This window comes from Syzygium oleosum, unplaced genomic scaffold (genome assembly GCF_021117445.2).
Source record: "Syzygium oleosum isolate NSW1041296 unplaced genomic scaffold, Sole_v2.1 Sole_v2.03, whole genome shotgun sequence".
NCBI lineage: Eukaryota > Viridiplantae > Streptophyta > Magnoliopsida > Myrtales > Myrtaceae > Syzygium > Syzygium oleosum.
In genome coordinates this window covers 1,534,044-1,553,589 of record NW_026607487.1, presented here as the reverse complement: position 1 = coordinate 1,553,589, position 19,546 = coordinate 1,534,044, and the positions used below count along the sequence as shown (strand labels likewise).

General features: G+C 38.0%; 1 long non-coding RNA gene and 1 pseudogene across 1 annotated transcript; one reads left to right on the top strand and one right to left on the bottom strand.

Annotated features, from left to right (window-relative positions):
• Positions 1-334: 334 nt before the first annotated feature.
• Positions 335-1,112, bottom strand: LOC115669376 (uncharacterized). The gene is made up of 2 exons (XR_008816068.1): positions 661-1,112; positions 335-525 (listed from the first exon to the last, which is right to left on the bottom strand). It is a non-coding gene; the product is annotated as an uncharacterized LOC115669376 (long non-coding RNA).
• Positions 1,113-10,692: 9,580 nt separating this feature from the next.
• LOC115694146 (ATP-dependent DNA helicase Q-like 1) lies at positions 10,693-18,127 on the top strand (annotated as a pseudogene).
• The last annotated feature ends 1,419 nt before the right edge of the window (positions 18,128-19,546 follow it).

The window sequence follows — 19,546 nt, the reverse complement described above, 5'->3', positions numbered from 1 at the left end:
TTTATAGGGAGGTAAAATTGTCGAATGAAATCTCCTTAAGAGAAGTCTTACTCTTAGGATGATCAGTTTCAGAATGAGTAGGTCTTAAACAAAGCATCAAGAACTTATCATGTAATAATTGGTGCTCTGTGTTTGTAACCGAGAACCAAACTAGTTGACCCTCAAACCAGCCTACTTTTATTTTTCTGATTTATTTTTCTATAAATTAATCTAGGACCTTCAAACACAAAGAAACCTCACAACGCATAAAAAATAATGGTCTCTGGATTCAAGCGAAATGTGGCAATTTTGCGCGCAATAGAATCTAGTGCACTTGCAGACCTCCTCGTTCTAGTTCAACAAAAGATCAAATACTGAATTACGATGCAACTAACAATCAGCCAGCAAGGCCATCATAGGATTAGCCACATCTAAAGTCGAAAACAAAGGGCTTTCTTTTTGCACCGAAGTAAAATCTGAGCTGGGGACATACCTCGTTAACAGGCAACAACGGCTCCAAAAGAGAGAATAGAAGACCCTCCTCTGCTATTCAGTGGCCACCCCGACATCCCCAATAGACAAAAAGGTCCCAGAACACACTTAGTTAAGCCGATTATTCCGATAACAAAGCGACAGAATCAACAGAAATGACACGCTAGAAAGGGATGAAAAAGTGATTACCTCCTGCGAGCTGAGATGCGAAGAGAGGCGCGAGATCGGGGAGAGAAGACCCTGAACAAGCCTGGGCAAGAACTTTCAAGGGGGAAAAGAACAGAGAAAGCGAGTGAGGAATAATCAGTAGACGATAGTCTCGAATGCTTTATGCAAGAGAGAGGCCGAATGTGAAAGATAAAGTGAGAAATGAGAGAGAGAGAGAGAGAGAGAGAGAGAGAGACCAATCAGTAGAAGACGATAAGTCTCGCATTATTATTGACGGACAGGTATCCCTATTGCTGATTGACTGGTAGCGATGAAGTCATTTTCAGATGGCAAGCCAAAGTCAAGCCACACAATTTGGACCATAGTACGGAATGACCACTTCTGTTCATATCCCCACTTTAAAAATCATTTTGTTAAACAGATAAATGTGGCTCTAACCGGCTTGTGAATCTTCCATTATATATTATCAAAGACGTTCTTTTTTTTTTTTGATAACCATTATCAAAGACGTTCTTACTTCCTGTAAAAAGCTACTTTCTCCTCCCCTACCCTAAACATGCATAAATCATATTGCCAAATCCATCATAGGTCAGTAATTTTCCACGCTATATATACACGTAAAAGTCACGTCTTTGCTATAAGCAGTAAAATCGCATGAAAACCACGCTTTGTGACGAGTTTCTCTAGTACAATCTATAAAGATAAAGTCCACCTAAAAATTATCTACGTATTAAATATGTGCAAGTGCATTGAAACCAGCAGCTTTGCTCACTTTCAAGTTTTCCATTGTAACCAGCATAAAAAAAAGTACAATTGTTAATTTTTCATAATATCCAGAAAAACATTTTAATTTTCTGTCATTTTCCAGAAATTACAAAAAATTGCCAATATAATGGAAAATGGTTTTATGGACATCCAATAATTCTCTAGTCGATATGATATGTTCAGATAATTTTTTTTTGTTGACAATTCTGATCCGTAGCCTTTGAAAGGTTTTGTGCGATTATTGAAGAGACTAGACCAGCGCGATCAGTATTTGGAAAAATCTAGTTTTTAACTGTTTTCAAGAAAAAAAAAAGAATTTTCTCTGCAAAAATCGAGTATTTGGATGTTTCAGGGTTTAAATAATTTTGGACAATTGGTGTACGTATAGGGCCAATGGACCCAAAATCGGGATAAGGGCCGGCATGCAATTCCACCAGATTCAACTGATCTAACCATTCATAACCAATTAGTTTAAATGAGAAGATTGTAGTGAGAAAAATTAGCAATATATGTGATGATAATCTTGAAAAAGTTGAGGGAATATCACATGTAAGATGTTATGTGTTATGTGACAATAATCAAATGCTTTTTGGTCCTAATATATGTGATGATAATCTTGAAAAAGTCGAGGGAATATCACATGTAAGATGTTATGTGTTATGTGATGAGTAATAATCAAATGCTTTTTGGTCCTACCAATGGTAATAGACTGGAGAATGAAGGTCAGGCTTACCTTGAGGAGCGATGTAGAGATGAAATTAATGTGATAGATTTCAGTGTTTGAGAAGAAGTTGCCTTGAAGCAGATCAAGTTGTGTCCGAGTCTCGAAAGGTAGTGCAATATGAGGATCACACCTTCACGCCTTAACCCGGAGCTATCAAAACCAGATATATCTCGGAGCAAAAACGAGCGTCTCAGTGATTTATGGTGATGGCCGTTTCTCCTCTTCAAGCACGAGCACTTGGGACTTTAAATAAAGCTTTTACTTCTTCTCTTGCCCCAGAGGAGACGCGCAATCTTGTGGTGGATGGCGTTTCTTTGACGAGACAATTGTACTTCCTTTTAATTCTAACATTTTGACCAAGACCACCAAAACAATCCCTTCCTCGAAATTGGCAAGACGACCCCTCTGTAGACTTTACTTGTTAGTTCTTTCTGTTATCGGATCCCGTGGCCAAGCAAATCACAGTGGAAATTAACTTTTTTACATGATGCTATTCCTTAAGAGCCACGGAATTATCTCCTTAGTAACTTTTGCAAGGTGTTCATATCGAGAATTACCTCTTCTCTTACCTCAAAAGATGAGCCAGATGTGCCTTGGGATAAACACAATCCTACCGTGTATTTGCGCGTCTTTGATGAGGAAATTTTACTTCTTTAACTGACGGACCCTCACCTTTTGTTAATTCTCTTTGTCATGGGATCACATGGCCGCGCAAATCAAAGCGAAGATGGACAACATTTTGCTTTCCCTGCCCATTGAAATGAAAGCCTCTCACCCTGGAGGCGTTGAAATGGTCAAAAATCTACTTTCCCTTCAAATTTTTAAAAAATACGTTGTTATGAATTTAAAGTAACAAAATTTAATTCAATATATATTTTAATGAGTCTGAACCATATCTATTTGCTATTCATATATGAATTAGCACGTGGAGCCCACACTATGTGGTGCGACAACTGCATGATCTTTTTCTTCACTTGCCTATTGCTTTGACCAACGATGGAGTGACACGCCATTCATTCCCTACTCATTACATACGGTTAAATCTAGTGGGACTCATGTGAAACTTATATGGGTCCCATCATTTTCAGTTTTACAAACATGATCTTTCTCATGATATCAATACGACGACATCAATTAGGGTCAATTCAGCCAAACCTCCTCCATACACTTACGAATGTAAGGAATTAGACTGATATCGTGTGCTTAATCTGCACACACAAATTTTCATCTTACATATTAAGGGATCAAAGTTATGGTGAAGTATAAGGGAATGAAGAAAGCATGGGAAAAATACCGAAAAAGTCCTAAATCAATTGCACATGTGCCAATTCAGTCATAAACCTTTCAATTTGACCAATTTAGTCCTAAACCTTTTGACAATTTGCCAATGTAGTCCATCCGGCCAATTTTGATATGTTTAGGTTGCTTTGGATGGTGGTTTTTCTTGGTTATTAGCCAAATTGCATCCTAATGGGCGCTTAAATGTCAAAATTACTCACTTTCCATTGGCTTATCACATCGCGTGATACAACTATCACATAAAATACCTTTTATTCTACCACATCATCTTTCTCTCTTCTTTGTCATGGCCCGACTCGAAAATAGAGGTGCCTTGCTCAAAGCTGTAATGACGCTTGACTAGATCTTGTGTCGCGTTTGAGTAATTCTGGCATGCATCGAGCTAGACGCAGCGTTGGAGCTCGATTAGATTTGATGTTGAGCCCAACACAACGATTGGTTGTCATTGAGGACTCATCACTCAAGAACAAATATGTTGGTGCAACAGTCAACCACGATGCTAAATTGGATCAATGAGATATTTCTCTTTACATAGCATGCTCATGCTAGTATCTGCATTTTGCAAAAGAAATCATTATCATGAAAAAAGGACTATTTGGAAGATGCTATATCATTTTTTCCACGAAACTGAGTTAATTACCTTTTAGAAAATGGACTGGCGAGGAAAAGCAAGTCAAAGTCTTCCACCATCTTGCTTGCTTAGCTGCAAAGAAAGCAATAAGGGCAAAAACCGACAAGACCTACTCAAAAGAAAAGGGAGGAAAAAAGATTCTCGCCATTGGAAACAACTCAAAGTCTTCCAACAATATGCTTGTTTAGTTGCATTGTAAGAAGAGAGACCATTATTCATTGTGAAAATATTATCTAAATTTAATTTATAAATGAAACGACGGAGAAAATCAATTACAATATAATAATTGTATTGAAATTTGTGTTTCGTGGTGGAACTTTGTATGGGGTTTGCACGATTTCTCTTAGGTGTTTTAATAAAATCTAGATGTCCGACAATGCTACGTAAATACATTATACATCAAAATTGTCAGTTTGCTTATTGACGCTAAATAACTCATATTGATCTAATAGCATACGTGGTAATGTTATTGTTTAATAATTATACTCTTTCTCCTTTAAAATAGATATAGGATTGGATAGAACCAAAAAAAAAAACCTATCTCTTTTAACAAGAGTGAAAAAAAAGGCACCCATGTTGATAAATAAGAGGGAACGAGGGACCGAATATAAAGTTCAAGTACCCCAATTGGAGGGGCTAGACAACAAATAAGAGGAACCCGAGGGACTGATTCCGAAGTTTCTTTTTCCGGGGTGGGTGGAGGTGGAGCCAAAAAAAAGAAAGCTCTCTCGGTCTCCTCGCTCTCCACTCCCTCCCTCCCTCCTTCCCCTCGCATTCTTGTAGTCTTTCTCCGAGCCGTTTTCAAAACCCCACCGGCGACAACAGGTACTGCAGCCACTTCATTCCTCTGATTTTTAATGGCGGATTTCATTGTCTCTCGGATTTCTCTTTGATGTTCTTTTGGGTCGACATGCCCGCACGGCTGTTAATTTTTGTGCTATTTTTGTGGGGTGGGGGGCGATCGCCAATTGCGTTCTCGGACATTCCGAGCTCTATTTTCCTTTTGATCAACTTATCCTCTTGTGGCCACATGAACCCTCTAGTCAAGTCAAGTTTGTTGGCTTGGTCCACTCCAAATAACGTGTACCTTAATTTCTCCCATTGGAAATGCTGCAGTAGGTTTGTGCTCTCTTGCGAGAGAGAGAGAGAGAGAGAGAGAGAGAGAGAGAGAGAGAGAGAGAGAGAGAGAGAGAGAGAGAGTCACTTCAGTTGAATTTACCCACGTCGTTTCATTGCGAAAGATTATGGGATGAGCCGTAAAGAGGCCCCCAAAAAGCCCACATCATTTACTTATTCAGAAAGTCAATCATTTATTTCTGAAGATTACCGATTCTTCCGATTCACACCTAAGATGTTGAATCCATCAAGAACTTTCAAATTATGTAGGGAACTCCATGGAAGGAGTGTCTTCCTCTTTGAATATAAGGTCACACGTTGCAAAATCCTTACCGTGATCTTTGGACCTTACTCTTAATTCTTTTGAGCCTAATAAATAAACAAACCTAATTATCTCCAACTCCTCATTTTCGCCGACTTGTTTGTCTAATCCCATTTTCAATGGCCAAACTAATGTCATGTCGCCTATTTATTGCCCGATGGACCTCGCTCTCTGGGTGCACGTGGTTTCCTAGTTGGAGGAAATTTCTGTCAATTGTGTCTTTGATTGTTGTTTTGGAAGTTCTATAAATCGCTCACATGTAGTATTGACAAAAGTTAAAATAGGCGGTGACCATATATTGTGAGACATTCTTGAGTGCACGTGAGCCCAATGTATCCCGACTCTTAGATCGTGTCGGTTTCATGTGGCACCACCAATATCGAGGGCTCAAATGCAATGGGCTCACATGCACCCGAATTGTCTAAGAGCTTTTCCATATTTGGTTCAATCAATAGTCATTGCCTTTGATCGGTGGTTCAATGTAAGTATCTATTTGAAATCACATGCATATACTTTATTTCTACCTTCATCGAGCGCCGATTATTGAGGTTTTGTTTGTTTCGCGGAAAATATATGATTTGGAAAATATTTTCCAAAATATGATTGCTTATATTGCTCATAAAAATGAATGAACGAAAATTTTTTCATCATCCACAAAAATGTTTGGATATTATTTATTCTCGATAATGAAAACATTTTTATTAGCTAATTATTTCGAGCAATACAAATCATTTTTAAGGAAACTTTTTCCAAATCATTCATTTTCGAGAAACAAACGGAGCCTAATATTCATATAATCTTGTACCAAATATCTGTAATCAATCCAAAAGGAAAAATCTCTACTACAAAAGACAATTAAATTTGTAGATCTTTATATAATAAATTTTCATTCAAAATTAGAAACATGAAGAGGCGAAAGGGTGAACTGCCCCTCCGCCCTAGGCGTGTTGGCTAATTCATGGTCTTTCAATGACAGTTAGCTCTACAATCAATGGACTTGCGTCAACTAAAAGACCTAAGCAAGATGGAAAGACTCATGAATGGACCTGAATAACTAGTGGTTTACAAATACGGACGCTCAAATCCACCATTTTCCACCAATTTGCTTGACATGTCAATTTCAACGAAGACTTGTAAAAGTAAGTCAAGCATGCTAGTTTTGATACTCCATATCGAGCAGCACGTTAAAAGGCTTCATCTAATGTCATGCTCGGACCTCGGAGTCCCTTGAACATAAAATACCGAGAGGGTATTCCAGCTCAACTGTGAAGAAAAACATAGGGTGGGAACTTGAGGAGGGGGTGGCACTCAATGAAGTTTCTCTCTCAACGTTCAACCAAGAGAGCGAAATAGAGAGTAACACCTGAGTTATGAAAGGACGTCTGGCTGCTGAGACGTTAAATAAGGCGTGAAAACCGTGGATCCCACCAGATGTTTACACTTGGACATGCTGCAGTACCTCGTAGACTCAACCTCCCTGAGCAAGATCGGAAGCCTCACGAATGGACCTGAATAACTAGTGGCTCTCGAATACCGACACTCAAATCTATTATTTTCCACCAATTTGCTTGACATGTCAATTTCAATGAAGAGTTGGAAAAGTAAGTCAAGCATGCTTGTCTTGATATCAAAATGACTAACATTGAGTCTCATCATTCTGCACCACTTACTCATTATCCCCAAAGGCGCACGCTAAACTACCTGAGTTATGGCCAAACACCGGTTGCATTGCTGATGCTTTTCTGTATTTACAAAAATTTTCATATTCATTAATAAGTCTTCGCCCTACTAAAATTTTCTAGTTTCTTTACATTCCAAAGTTCAAGGAATTATTGTTAGAAACTTTTAGCAGAATAGTCTTCCAAATTTAAAAGCTCTGTGTTGCAACAATCGTGCTTCCATTTGTGAAATATGATAAATGATGAGCAATTATTTCCAAACTTAAGAAATGATGCTTCGGTATAGATGGTTGAGAAATAATTCTTTGGTATGGATAGAATGATGGAACTTTACCACTAGGTCCATCTCTATTTTGGTAATATTAGCTACCCATTGAAAAAGTATGCGCTGTTGATATTTTGTGAGAGATTCTTTGCGAAACAATTCAAATGTGTTAGAGATCTAAAAAGTTGAGAACTAGTGATGTAGGGGAAAAAACTCAAGGTCATGAGTCTATTTAAAAGTTAAATATCATTTGCACTTTACTTTGTGAAATACATCATCTTACGAAAATGAGAATTAAAAAAAACAAAATTTTCTAGCATAATATATGTTAGTGATTAAAAGGATTGATGAACAACAAAAGACGCTTTTAGGATGCTATTCTGCAAATACTTTTAGTCCTTGCCTTATCTTCTTTTGGACCTCACCCCTTCTAGTCAAGTCAAACTTGTTGGCTTGGTCCACTTGCGATAAGTGTACGTTAATTTCTACCCTTGGAAATGCCGAAGAAGGTTCGTGCTCTTTTGCAAGAGAGAAAGAGTCACTTCAGTTAAGCTTACCGACGTTGTTTTGTTGCGGAAGATTACGGGATGAGCCCTAAAGAGGCCCCCAAAAAACCCACATTATTTACTTATTTAGGAAGTCAATCGTTCAATTATAAGATTTTACATAACTTCACGCACGTCTGAAAATATTTAGGATGCACTTGATAAGATTTCTGTTCCTGGTAACAATTTCTAAATAGAAATAGTTTATTCTATTTCTATCTTATGGACGAGTTTATGAACAAAAGAATGCGTTTGGTAACTACACAAAATTTCTATTCTGGGAATAGAAAAAGAACAGTAAAGCGTTTGGTACAAGGCTAAAAAAATTTTGTGTCGTGAAATTTTTCTTAGTTTGCTAGAGGAGGGAGAAGAAGGAAGAAAAAAAGAAAAGGAAAAAAAAAGACTTATTTCAGAAATTGTTTCCGGGAACAAAGAAGTAACTTTTTCCTACTTCTTGTTTCTATTCCAAATTTATTTCCTGGCCACTTTTTGTTTTTGGGAATAGAAAAATTAGCTGACGTTATTAAACGGATTTCTATTCTTTTTCTGTTCTAGAAAACAAAAGAACAGAAATAAGGAAGAATGTAGATGTTCCATCGGTGCTCTTATTTGCCGCATTTGTATTGCTTCCACCCTTTTTCCTCTTCTTGAGAAGATTATAAGCGAACACAAAAAGAAGAATTGGTTCAACAAGCACCACAAAAAAGAACGCCCTGAAATGAACCGATGCAATCCTCTATTTGCTTTGCTCTGGCTCTCCCCTTTATTTGAAATGCTCAGGCTCAACTCGACTTAATCCCCACATAGCTAGAATCAAGCTCAACCTTAGAAGGAACAAATTTCTCAAGAAACGATACCCTAAAACACAAGGGCCCCCCAAAAACTGGCTGTTATGCAGGAGTAAGCAAATTTGGCAATAAAATTACATAAGCTGATCGTCTTTGCACAAAGAATCACAAAATGCTCTCTAAGCATACACCATGACTACACAGAGAGCAGAAGGCACACAAAGAAAGAAAGAAAGAAAGCTATGACATGCCATTTTGATTACAACAAATTCCTCCATATTCTTGGCTTTTCAAAGCCACCTAAAGATTGGCATGAATATCTACATCAACTAAATGGGAAGGGAAAATGGGATTGGATCCCATCTAATTAATGGCGATTTTTTTATTTAGTATATGTAATTTTCCTTATTAATTTTCCTCGCACTAATTTACCGGATACGTATCATTTCATTACTTTTCTTTGCAAGACATAATTTTCTATTTGTCATCGTAAGTGCCGTAAGTCATATGATTTGTCTACCTTAGTTTATGGTAAATTTCTTTCTCTATTGTTAGTAAATTACTAGATAGACCGTAACTTTTCTGTTCTCTGGATCCTATGTTTAATGTCTATTTGTTTAATAGTGAATTTCTTTCATGTACTTTTAGTAAAATATCTGAATCGATCGCTACTTTCATTTACACTTTGTAAAATTTTGAGACCTACGTGTTAGTAATTTTCCTTATTCAATGCAACTTTTCTTAATTAAATATAAATTTGATCACGCGTGCTTAACTTTCCTTTAATGTCCGGAAATTATGACATAATAATGATTTTACAAAGCCAATTTCACGAACCACCCTTTTTCCATTTTTATTAACTGTCCACTTTGAATGCAGGACTGACATTGTAACAGTGAGTTTTGACTTATGAAATTTCCATCACATTCATGATTTTTTCGGCACAATAAAGTGGTATTGTTTTTTGCCAAACAGTAAAGTAGTGTCAGAAACACCATTTCTCCAAATTTTTCGAAAATCCTTCCATTGAAATATAAATATATATAAAGGTAAAAATGTAATTAAGAAAAAGTATTACTTTGTCAATTTTTTCCTTTTCCTGATACACAAATTTGAGATACTTCTAAGAGATATATAACTTTAGCACGAGATGCAAGTCTTATTTTTTTTTTTCAAAGGAGCCTTTACACACATCCCTATCTACCAAGGTCAAGAACAATCCAAACCCAGAAAACAATAAAGTCCAAAACGCTCGCACCAAATGAGATGAAAATAAATTTCAACCATATAACTTTCTTAAGAAATTCCTTTTTTGTGGTAACAATGTGGCCTTCAATTTCTTAAAATACTCTATTGATCTCGATGGATGTAGCAGCTCTTACTTCGCACACAATTATGAAACCATATGAACCATCTAACTATTTCCCTTTTCGCCAATTTTGCAATTCTTGTAATGTGACTTTTTCTTTAATGCAAAACATCGAAAACAAATCATATAAATATATATAAAAAAAAGGAATCATGCACAATGTTTTAGTGATTGTTTGAAATTCAAGTAATAAATTTCTTTTCCAAACTTTGAAGAGAGGTGCGATTGATTAATAATTTTCATGTGTCATCTCACCAAATAAGCCCAAGGGTGTCAAATGAAACCAAAAGAACTTACGGGGGGCTGGAAATAGAACTTGAACAAACTTCAGATGCGAAAACGGAATTTTCAGAAAAAAAATTGAAAATATTTGGCTCCAATCTCTCCCATTCTCTAGCAGATACAAATGGAAAGGGGAAACAGACATCCAATCCCGCCATCGCTGGCGAGGTTTTTCGAAAAGGCACTTCGAGCGCGCGCTCTCGAGAGAGAGACTAGCAATCGATTCGATTCCGGCTCGTGCATCATCGATCGATCGATCGATCGAATACCGTCGAGCGAACAGGTTGAGAGATTCGATGGAGGATCGGGGGTTGGAGGAGGTAGAGAAAGCTCGGTTGCTCAGCTTGGCTCTCGAGTTCGGCTCCGACGAGCAGTCTGCCACCAAGTGCTTGGACCGCCTCATTTCCCTCTACGGTAACTCGAATCGTCTCTTCGTCACCCATTTTGTCATGCCGAGATTAGCGTTTGCAGAGGTTGTGTAGGTATTTCTTCGTCCACCACGATGACGATGGCTGTAGAATAGGGTGCTTAGTGAAGTAGTTTTACTGATGAGCAAAATGTCTGGCACGGTTCCAGTTTGATGCGTTGAGGCTACTTTGGATGGTGGCTTTTCTTGGTTATTGGCCAAATTGGGTGGTATCTGGTGATTAGGGAATGACGCAATTGCTTGTGTTGCGTGGATAATTTGTGAATTGATTGATTGTGCATTCCTAAATAAGGAGATTTATTGCGGTTAGTCAGTGCTCTGATGATGGTTGCCAAATGGTCTACTTTGGATTTCAATGGACCGGAGCTGGTTAAATTTTGTTCATTGACCGTCAATCTCATTGTCATTTCTTTGTGGGTTTGGCAGAGTAGTCTTATTGACTTGCAAAATAATCTCTTTCTTCATTTGGCTTTTTTTTTAAGGTGACGAAGGTCGAGAGTTTATCACTGTGGAGCACTGTGGCGATGACTTTCTAGCAGAACTTGCCGAAACTATGCAAGATACCGAGGATTGGGATGATTTGCAAGCTGCGGAATCAGAAGCTTGTGGAGTTTTGGCTGATATGTTTGGCCAAGATATCCCTAATGACGGTGGATTCAGTGTTGTGCACGATGTTACTATTATAGAAGATTCTCCACAACCTGAGAAAAATCAAACTTTTCTTGAGGTGGATTCCTCTACTGACAGTGAAGACGAAGATGAGATATTTGGCAGTAAAATGGGCAGGAAATCCACATGCTATATTCCTGACCAAAGCAGTACTCCGAGCAATTCATCCACTCAACTTTTGGCCGGACGATCTTTAGAATCCATGGTATGCTTATGAAAACTGTGAAGTTGTCGCACTCCTTTCTGCCCCCACCAGTTTGAAATTGTTAAGCTTGTGGCTCGAGTTTATGATTCATGGACCTAGATTTGGCTTGGGATTGGCCTGTGTAATTTCATGGACCAAATACGCAGCTTGAAGAATGTCTGAGTATTGTATAGGGTTGGCTGTTCGGTGAAGCAACTGTAGACACCTGAAGAAGCCACAATAGTTACTGGGCAAATCCCAGGAGTCTGGCCCCAATGGTCCAGTTGTTTAGGAGGTTCACAAAAAGTTGGTAGATCTCGGCACGACCTTTTATTCTTTTAACAATGATTTTGCAACTCATATTCTTAAATATTTTGTTGCTGAGGTATATTGGGGCCAACAAGGAAAATGAGAAGAATTGAGAACATATTGTCTTGGTTTTTGATTGGGAGAGATCAGAGTGTCCTTCTGAGAAAAGTCTTGGGATACGCTTTGCACTCGTCTCATTCGTTTTTGATTGACTCTTGCAATTGGGGTTTTGGTTAGTGAGAAATTGATTTATTTCTTATTGTAGTTCCCTCTTGGTCATTGTGAAACAACTCCTCCTGTTGACGTAGACGAAACTGCCCAACCTCTTAAATTAGTGTGTCACTATCCTTTGCTCTTAAAATTATGTATTTCCTTGATCATTTCCAGTTTGCTTGTAATTCTGCTCACGGCAAAGGACCTTACGCAGGGTACCTGTACAAAAGCATTTAGTAAATTACTTTTGAGGGATCTCGTCCGATCAAATGTATAATAGACACTCCTAACTTTTGTCAGTTACTTCCACAGTCTTTCAGATCTAAAATGACTTATATTAGAACTGTTTGGTCAATAAAACAGTTGATTTTTTGTTGAGAATGATGTAACACTACCTATATTTCTCAAATATTTTGAGAGTATAGTACATCATCCAAGTGTGGAACTTAGCGTCCAGCGTCTTTGATAGGAGTGTTTTGCGAAATGAAGGCTTGGGATTTCTTTGTGCACAATCTTCATTTTCCGTCACTCCATGTCAGAAACTATTTATGGTGCTGAAGAGGCTTGTTTGTGTTGAAGGACTGTAAGAGCACTGTCACTCAAGGTTCGATATCATCGGTTTCAAATAAAAGACATTGCTCTCGGATTTTGACATGCAAACAAGGCGCTCTGAGTTATGAGGAATTGCAAGCCTTGGATGACATAGAATTGGCAAATGTTGTAATATTTGGAAACAAGGCATTTCGACCAATGCAGCATCAAGCTTGTAAAGCTTCCGTAGCCAAGCAAGATTGTTTCATTCTCATGCCCACTGGAGGTGGTAAAAGTTTGTGTTACCAGGTTTGTGAATGATAACATTATTTTGTTTGTGTAATGATCGTTTGTAGAAGTATGTGTAGAGACAATGTTTAGAGCACAAGCCCTGTGCACTTTGCTCAATGGTTCCACCAATTAAATACTTGGCAGGTAGACCTGTATAATGAAATTTAAGCTCTAAAATGATCTTGTAATCTGCTTTGTTAGCACTGTTGAGAAGTTTGTGCTTAAACTAAAGAAAGAAAATGTTTTCCAAATGCAAATTAAGTGATAGGAAGTGATTCAGGGACATAACCATGGGTTCCAATGTACGGGATCAGACTAAGTTGGAAAAGAAGGAAATACAGGACATTCTCGTTCTGCCTTCGCACATCTCTATCTATTCTGTAATTTCTGGAATTTGAGGTTTGGGCTATGCTTCTAGGACCTTCTAATTACTTACTGGAAATTTATCTTGTTTTTGCATGTAGGTGTTGTTGTCGGTCATAGTTCATGTCCAATTCAAAAGGGTTATTAAGTCAAAGAGGAATAAGTTTTCAAATTACGTTCACCAAATACAGATTGTAGATGTCTATATTTCCTATGCAGGTATGTGCTATGTCATCATGTCAACTAGGGGTGATCATTTCCCATAATTGGTTTGAAATTGATGTCCTTTCATATAAATCTGAATTGATCTACTGAATCACAAAGGAAGATATAAATCTGAATTGATTAAGTTGAATTATCCTGAAGTGTTTTCTGTTCAGTCTTGAAGTAGTTGATATATGTTTATAGCTGAAGTAATTATAAGACAAATATTGATAACTGGTGCTTTATGATCAGCTGAAGGTGAATAAAAGAATAATTCCCTCATCCCTTCCTTTCTTCATGTGCTCTTCTGATGTTTTTACATTTCATTTCAGCTGCCAGCAACTCTTAAACCAGGTGTCACAGTTATTATATCTCCCCTGCTATCTCTCATCCAGGATCAAATAATTACTCTAACCCTCAAGTATGGAATACCGTCTACTTTCTTGAACTCTCAGCAAACTGCTGCCCAAGCAGCGGCTGTCTTCCAAGAACTAAGGCAAGGTTTAGCGCTCTCTCTCTCTCTCTCTCTCTCTCTCTCTCTCTCTCTCTCTCTCTCTCTCTCTCTCTCTCTCTCTCTCTCTCTCTCTCTCTCTCTCTCTCTCTCTCTCTCTCTATGTTCCTAGAGAAGTATATCATACCATACAATCTTTATCCCGCCATAAAATGGCTATGCTCCATATGTTGCAATGGATGCACATTTTGTATGTAGTTAATGAAAAGATTCATGGGTAAGATGTTTGCCTTAAAAATAAATTTTAGGATCTTAGTGTTCCTAGAGAAGTATATCGTACCATACAATCTTTATCCCGCCATAAAATGTTGGGCTTTGCTCCGTATGTTGCAATGGGGTTTCTATTGGACTTCTAAAATTTTTTTTTGCAGAGTGTTGTGATTGTCAAGTCATTAAATTCCACTGCTTTGCCTGTCATTTCAGGAAACATAAACTATCGTGCAAGCTATTGTATGTAACTCCTGAAAGGATTGTGGGAAACCCATCATTGCTTGAGATATTGAAATGCTTGCAAAGAAAGGTACTATTTCTGATTCACTGTATCTTTTTCTGAAAGTTTCTTTCTGACTTTTTGATACTCAACCATCACGCATTGCAGGCACAACTTGCTGCTTTTGTTGTTGATGAGGCACATTGTGTGAGGTATACTCTTTGGCATCCTTGTATCTGAAGCAAAGTTCATGCCAGAGTTACTTCAAAAGGAATAAGTATTTATGATGTTGTCACTGTAAACTACTGTCCTTGTTCCGGAAAAAGAAAAGCAAGTTAACTTTTGTATATGCTCACTCAAACTCTTTTTTTCAAATGATTTTGCATTTTCTGTGTTTCTAGCCTAATTACATTGTCGGTGTCACACTAAACCTTCTGAAACCCAGACCTTCTATGAAGTTCTAGTATAACAGAATGCAATGTTGAAATAACTAATTCTGGAAAGGATCCAGTTCCTTCTTTTGGGAAAAGTCAGTGGCACATCATTAATCATATTAAGCAAAATGCACACAACTAAAATAAGCTTCAACGGAAATTACTTTCGGAAGTAATTGGAAGTGTCCACGTTTGGCATGATAGTCAAGTCTTTTAAGCTGGTTCTTGTGTCTGTATTTATTCTTTTAACCTTTATACTATATATTAACAACTTGAGATATAAGGCAATAGTTCGCCCATGTGATCGTTGATTGTGTTTCTTATGAAGTCTTTACTGGATTTGCACTGCCAGGGCCATCTCATGAAAGGAACGTACTGCTGCTTTGAGCTTTTCTCGTATATTTGAATGATTGTAAACTCGTAAAGCTTATTGACTGTTACTTTCTTTGTTGTCATTATTGCAGTCAATGGGGACATGATTTTCGTCCAGATTATTGGGAACTGGGATGTCTCAAGCAAAATTTTCCATACGTCCCAGTGATGGCCTTAACTGCAACCACCACTCAGCCAGTTCGTGAGGTACGAAACTTGCACATTAACCTCCAGATTATGTTGAGATAATCATTTGGGACCGATTGAAATGTGCATCCATTGCAGGATATCCTAAAAGCTCTCAGGATCCCCCATGCTCTTGTTCTTGAGACAAGCTTTGACAGACCAAACCTAAAGTATGAGGTCATAGCTAAGACCAAGGAACCACTGAAGCAGCTTGGAGAGCTGCTAAAGAATCGTTTTGCTAGTTTTTGTGGCATAGTATATTGCCTCTCAAAGAGTGAATGTGTTGATGTTGCAAAATACTTGAATGATAAGTGCGGTATAAAGACGGCGTACTATCATGCTGGATTAGCAGCCTGTCAAAGAGTAGCTGTTCAAAAGAAATGGCATACTGGAGAGGTCCAGGTTGTATGTGCTACCATTGCTTTTGGGATGGGAATAGACAAACCAGATGTGGTAAGTTGAAATGGACTCTGGGCCTTTGCATATTTTTAGTTTTAGAATCAAGCTGACGTGTTGACAAATACTCGACTAATCCACTTTTCTTCTAATGTTTAAGTTTCACTAATTGGTTTCTTAGTGTGCTTGGAAGTAAACTTTGCTGGTTCCATGGCCTGCTAAATTGTCATTCTTGGCTATGATTGCAGGAACTAACGAATTATGTATTTTTTTAAGTCAAATTCTTTCTTCCATGCATGGAACTTGGGTGTGCTGAAATTAAGTTAGACTAGGATAAAGGTCTTTTCTTTACTGTCAAAGTGGCAAATGACTCTGATCTAACTTGACTTTCAGTTATAATGTTTTAGTCACATTTCAACTTCTTTTTGTTGGTTTAGTAATTATTTTTTTATGGCATGTGGTCAGCGTTTTGTCATCCACAACACAATATCCAAGTCAATCGAAAGCTATTACCAAGAATCAGGGAGGGCAGGAAGAGATAATCTACCAGCAGTGTGCATTGCTCTATATGCCAAAAAGGATTTCAGCCGGGTTGTGCATGTTAAGGAGTGGTCAAGGATGTAAAACCGCTATCTTTAAATCTGCAATGGCTCAAGCTAGTAAAATGCAGCAATATTGTGAACTCAAGGTACTCCAATTTGTGTTCTCAACTTCTCTTCGATGATATCAACTAAGTGATGCTTCTATTTTGTGTTTTTACTTTCCTTTTGTTCTATTGATTGTTGTTACTTGTTAGTGTTAGTCTGGCATTAACCAGTCTGGGTGTTAGATCATTAGATGGGTCTGTTGGCAACATATGTAAATTATTATGGAACCTTTGGGCTAAACTCATCTTCCATGTACCTGAATGGAGCAAAGTCTATTGATAAACATGTGTTAACTCTCTAATTTGCGAAATTTTCAGGATGAGTGTCGTCGGCAAACCTTACTTGCACACTTTGGCGAGTCTTTGGATCGGAAAGACTGTAAAGACGGTTGTAATCCTTGCGACAATTGTCTCAAAGCCTCTTCCTAAAGGTAAACCTTTCAGGTGTCACCTCTCTTGATGGGCGACAGGTACCGACTTACGCATGATCTTGAGCTGCACAGTTCTTCTGGTTCCATCATCCGCAATTATTGGAAGACCACATGGTATTGGAGGGGCAAAGGTCCTTAACTAAGGACACAGAATTCTTCAGTTGTGATGGTCTTGTCATCTCATGCTTGTCTTTTATCTGTCGTCATGTTCCTTGTCTGGAACTAATTATTTTCGTAAGGGGAAAGAAAATGTGGCTCAACATATAAGCCGCCGGAGAGGCATATGGGAACAGGCCATCCGATCTTGACTGAGGAAGAAAAGGTTACTTGTTTGGCTAGAAAAAGTTACTTGTTTCAGTTCAGCAAAGATTAACAGCGAAATCCAATCATACAAGCACATGTTGCCTTTCTTCTTCTTTCCCATTTTGAATTAGTGTTGATGCATATCATGACTGCATCTGTGAAGTTAGTTTACTTGCATAATAAATTTTTCAAGTAGTATATCCTAAGATACAATCGATTGGTTGAGAACTTTTATTAGGGTCTAATTATCAGTTATCCAACTATTGAACACTACCGACTTTCTGGTCAGCAAGCATTGCATTGGTGGACTGGATTATTCAAATCATGGACTCGGATCTCAGATTCACACTATGCAATAGTTTTTCACAGAGAGCACATGGCAATGCATCTATGATTCGATACTTAGGGATTTAACATGGTTTTATTATTCCTGTGTCAGGCACAACCTTAGATTCATGTTGACTAGGACGTGTCAACTGCCCAATAATGCTCTCACGTGGCACTTCAACAGTTGCTTCCTTGTTGTATTTGCATTACAACAACTCACGTTGATGATTGCATAAATATATTTCATGAGAATTGCAGCCAATGCTTTGCACTCAAAAGGGTGCGCTTGGAATCAACACAGTTTTGATGACGGCACAGCATCGCACGAGGTGAGGGAAATTGACAGTATTGGGCCCCAGAAGAAGGTAATTCATTCATTGCTTTTTGAAGTGAGGACAAAATCGTTCCTTCTGAATGTTAGTATGTGCATGACTCATTTGAAAAAGATTGTTTTGGAAATATATTGGATTGGGGGATTCTCTTCGGCCAAAGAAATAGAAAATTTGGGGTATGCTCATTATCCTCTGACGACCACAGAGGAGAGCCTGTGCTGTAGAAAATCTCCAAGTGGAAGCAAATAAATTTTGGAAGCTTGTAAAATAGCAATAACTGTAGTTCAGATTGCATGGGATTCTAGAGAAAGAACCGCTGTTACATGGATCAAAATAGATAAATGAAAATATAAAAAAAATCCTATAGATTCCCAATATCAAACAAAAGTGCCCACTAGTTGATTATCATCGAGCTTGGTTGGCTCCGTGGTCACGTAAGCATCGTAATTATAAGTTTGAGTTGTATCGTGACCGAAAGGGATTGATTTGTGATCTTTGGTGCTACTACCTCGTCCAAAAAGAGTGATGAGTTATTGACATATCATTCAGTTGTGGTGATGGGTTAGCTATCGTCGAAATTTAGATTATGGGCGATACTTGATGGTCATAACTGAAATCGAACATTTCATAACAAACAGGGAAATTCTATAGTAACGCTTAGGGATAAACAATGTGAATTGACCGTCCCAACCCTTTAATATTTATTAAGGAACTAAAAGGTGATTGTCCTTGTTTAGGAATCTTAGATGGTCCCCTTATCCTTCCCAAGTGGACCCCAGTGGCTATGACACCAACTGGTTTTTTTGTTATGACTCTTGAGTCCTGGACCATGCCACATGCTGTACGTGGTACATGCGCATGATTGCACATTGTAAGACAAATCAAATTGGATCAGGTGACATAGGTCCCCCAAGAGGAAAAAGCAAGTTAACGGTGACTTTGATGCAATAGGAAACGCCAGTTTTAATTAGACTATCTGTCATGGGGTATTCCTCGTTTGTACATTTCCTAACGTTATATTATATCTACTTAAGCATTGTTCATCCCGAAATCTTATAGGGGTCGTACTTATATAGTCATATTGTCCACTATATATTGACTTTGCATGTATGGAAATTTCTAAGCATCTTCAAACTCGGGCCTTCTTAAAAGGTAATACGAACTCTGCACGAATCGATCAAGGCATTAGATCACTGGTTGCAAAGGAAAGTTCGTAAAATGACTTGATTTCACAATCGGGACTGCAACGAAATAATTTGGAATATGCATGCAATATTCAAAAAAGAAAAAAAGAACATAGCCTTAGCAGATAAGGTACCTATTACCTAACGATCCTATGTCGAGTTCGGTTAATGTTGAGTCTCACGTTGTCTTGTTCTCACATCTGACTACCAAGACCCAAATTGGCTTCGTTTCTGGTCAACGGAGGGCGTCAATGTTTTGTGCATATCATGTGGCAGTGTTTTGATCCTAAAACCTAAGAGTATGTAGCATCGTGCAATGGGTGAAATAGGTAAGAAGACGAAAAAGGAAACACGTGAATTATGCTTGACGTCTTGAATT